Source organism: Condylura cristata, unplaced genomic scaffold, assembly GCF_000260355.1.
Source record: "Condylura cristata isolate star-nosed mole 26May11 unplaced genomic scaffold, ConCri1.0 scaffold00027, whole genome shotgun sequence".
NCBI classification, from domain to species: domain Eukaryota; kingdom Metazoa; phylum Chordata; class Mammalia; order Eulipotyphla; family Talpidae; genus Condylura; species Condylura cristata.
The window spans coordinates 19843754-19847428 of record NW_004567128.1 but is presented as its reverse complement, the minus strand read 5'-3'; the positions used below and the strand labels follow the sequence as shown (position 1 = coordinate 19847428).

Below are 3675 nucleotides of genomic sequence, written 5' to 3'. Positions count from 1 at the left end.
ATTATCTTCAGGCATTAATTTTTAGGATGATATTTGTTGTTATCAATGGAAAATTGGAACAGAAACGGGACTAAGAAGCAGCCTAGGATTCTGTTTCCTCATACTTGAAGCTCAGAAGTTTCATATGTGTCACTTGGTCAAGGAAATTATCTCCCTCCTGCTCTTTAACCAAAGCCTATCTGACTGAAGCATTAAAATGCTATCTTTAAGTCCTTTTTTCTGCTTCTGATTTCATTTCCTTAAAAATAATGCTAATGGCAAAACCTCCAGTGGCATTCGTGCGTCAGTCACTAATGCTAAGTGATTTTGTTCTCATTTAATCTTCACAAAACTATTATGAGGTCTTTTCTTCTATTACCCCAGATATTGCATATAAGAAACTGAAGCACCAAGTAATCTACAAGTTGTTCCACATCATTGAACTACTAAGTCTTGAGTTAGATGTTAAACACTAGTCACCCAGCTTGAGTTTACATCTTTAACCAGTAATATGTGGACCTATCTTAATAGTGATCATACTTTTATGGAGAACCTGGATAATGGTTTTTCATTAGTTAATTAGATTCTCTGTAGGAAATTTAGGACACCAGTTTGTGTGGGTAAATTTCATTGGTGAAAATAAACACAGTGTGGAGTTAGCCTTAGAGATGAGGAATAGCTTTGATTTGGGGCAGGATTTGTGCATCCACAGCTCTCTGATCAGCCTTGCATTGCTCTGTACTCTTGTATTTCTCCTCTGTGTCAAAGTTCTCACCTTCCGGTGTCTGGGCTTAGGCAGTTGCTGCTTCTTGATGAGCATCAGTGAGATGTCTTGGGAGCTTCATGATATCGTGGCCAGTTTTGGTGGAGGTAGCAGTAACAAATTTCTGATATGTCCTACACAGGGGACCTTGACTGAGGGACAAAGGTGCAGTTACAAGTAGCAAACCACTGCCCAGCTGCTTCCAGAAAACCACCCTCTTGCCCCTATCATGCCCTGTGAGGAGGCTCAGAAGAGTCCCAGGAGGATGCTAGCTCTCAGTTTTCTCACATGCTGATTGAAGTGTTTTTGGCTGAGTCTCAACAGCTTTCAAGATACATCTTCAGTAGAATAGTACGTAGGCATTTTGTGACGTTTAATCTTCTAGTTACTGTCATTCTTGTTACCAGCTGGCTTTGAGATGCTAGCAAGATAGGAAGGAACTGTCTTCCTTCCTTTTTTTCTTCAATACTAGATTTAGCTGCTGGACATAAGGCCTTTTGGGAACATAAAGCAGATCAGAAGTATCTGCTAATTCCTCTAATTAGGACATGGTTTTGGCTGCAGTGGGGTTCCCCCTTCTTAGGGGTTTTCATCTTAAGCTTCCTAATCTTTCCACCAGCATCATTTTTCCTGGATCCAGGTTTCTTCTTTTTAGTAGCCATCTTCTTAGATTTTCATCCACCATCTTTCAAGATGGGGAAGAGGAAAAATTGTATAACTTGGCAACTAGCTTGTGAGCTAGAGGGGAGATGCTGTATGTATATTAATTCAACATGGAGTCCTCAGCAACTACTCTATTAATATTACATAGCAGATTTCTTTGAAATTTGTTACCCACAGGTTGATTTACCAGTAGCACTTGAGTATATTTTGGCAGGGAAACTATGGGAAGAACAAAATTGAAATGCAGAATATGTAACAATAATCATAAGTTAATTTCTCACCCTTGGGATGGGTCTTAGGTCAACATTGCTTCTTCTTGTTCTTCTTCTTTTTTTTTTTTTTATAGTTCTAGGCATCTTTTTTCTTTTCTCATTGTAGCCTTTCCCCTTAGATGAGTGACATAAACTTCATCTGAATCTAGGTTAGAAAAGGTAAAATCTTCATATTTTAAAAGTTACATTTAACTGGTCTGGTGTGACAGGATTATACTAACCACCAGCAGATGTCATCATAGTATAGGACGTAGAGTAAGACCCAGCTAGGAGCTCAGGCTACTGCTGAGAGAGTGCTTTTGTATACCCAGTTTGGTATGTAGTTTAGCAGTATGTACTAAAGCTGAACAGGTGTGTGTGTGTATGTGTGTGCGCACGCGCGCTAGTGTTTGTATACATACATATACACACATATATTTAAATCTATATATATTTAGAAATTAGATATATGTTTAGCAGAAATGCATACATATTGTCATCAAAAGTTCTGCGCATAGCAAAGAAACAAGCAAAGTAGGAGGGCAAAAGTGGTGATTTTATGTCTGCTATGTTTCTAATGCACTGACTTTTTCTTACGAGAGTGAACTATATATCGAACTTTGTCTGAAGTATACCACATATCTTAGTATCACAAATACTCACTTCTCTAATTTAGATGTGACTAATTTTACCAAAACTGGCATTTTAAGACCATGTATAAAGATATTTGCAAGGATGACATCTAACACTAATTTTCTTCTCGTTTAAACCTGCAAATGAACTAATACACAAACACATACAAGAACAGTAGCACCATAGGAAATCTTCGCAGACTGAAAACTGCCTCTTTGAACACCACCAGAATGGATAAGTAGGAAATTGTACATTCACACAATGCAACTTGATATGGAATGAGAATAAATGATTTGCTGCATATAAGAATAGCTGGGGAAGAAGACACTTTTTAAAGTCGGTGACAAGAACACATACTATTGTTACATTTACATTAAATTAAAAAATCAGGCTCTGAAGAGTCGCAGGGAGGGGTAGTAGCTGATCAGGAGCATGGACGGGGAGAGCAAGGGCTCTCTGATCCTGGTAAGCAGGGTTGGCTATGTAATTTACAAAATCAAACACTCCCATCTAGCGGTTGACCAAACTTTTCATGCTTGAGCATTTCAGATGCTTAAGAATATGAGGAAAGCGTGAATTAGAGCTACTCTCAGGGGCTTCCTCAATGACTGTGCACGCCCAGCAACTCTTCTCTGGCAAGATCCAAAAGAACACAGAACACAAGAGCATCTGCCCTGTTTTGAAGAATTTCTTCTAGTTTTTCCTTCCTTGCTTGGTTCCATCCAAGGTAGTAAGTGGCCCTTGATATATGTGCGTGTGTGTATGTGTGTGTGTGTGTGTGTGTGTGTAGACACATGTATATTTATATATGTATATATATACACACATATACATACATATGACCGTTTCAATATTCTTGTCCTTTTTCGATTTTGGGGAAAGTGATAATATTTGTGACAGAAAGTCCAAATCAGTTTTCTGTGACTACATAGGCAGGGAGATCTGTGACCTGGCAAGGCTAGCTGGGAGGGAAAGAGGGCAAGTAAAGAACTCTACTGACATGTTTCCAACGGGGACTACATTTTATGCTAAAATGTCATCACCTTAGCTAGTGCTCTGATTGGGCAGCTGATAGCAAAAGGCTGACCTTGACCTGATGTCTCCAGTATGGCAGCTCTGGCCACTAGGGGCTACTGAGCGCTTGAGATGTTTGCAGTATAAATAGAGATGTGTTGTAAGGGTAACACACACAGTTTTGAGACTTAGTACAAAAATATGAAATAAGTAACTTTATAATGATGACAAGTTGAAACAACATTTTGGGTATCTTGAGCTTAACAAAAGGCAGTGTTACAATTAAAATCACCTCTTAAAAGTCCTGTATGGCTGGCCTGAGCAGTCAGTGTTGGCTGGACAGGCTGCTCACCTCACTGGACTTTATGTCCT

At 39.1% G+C, this 3675-nt stretch overlaps 1 pseudogene; it reads right to left on the bottom strand.

Moving 5' to 3' along the window:
* Positions 1-578: 578 nt before the first annotated feature.
* Positions 579-1416, bottom strand: LOC101620338 (annotated as a pseudogene).
* Positions 1417-3675: the final 2259 nt, after the last annotated feature.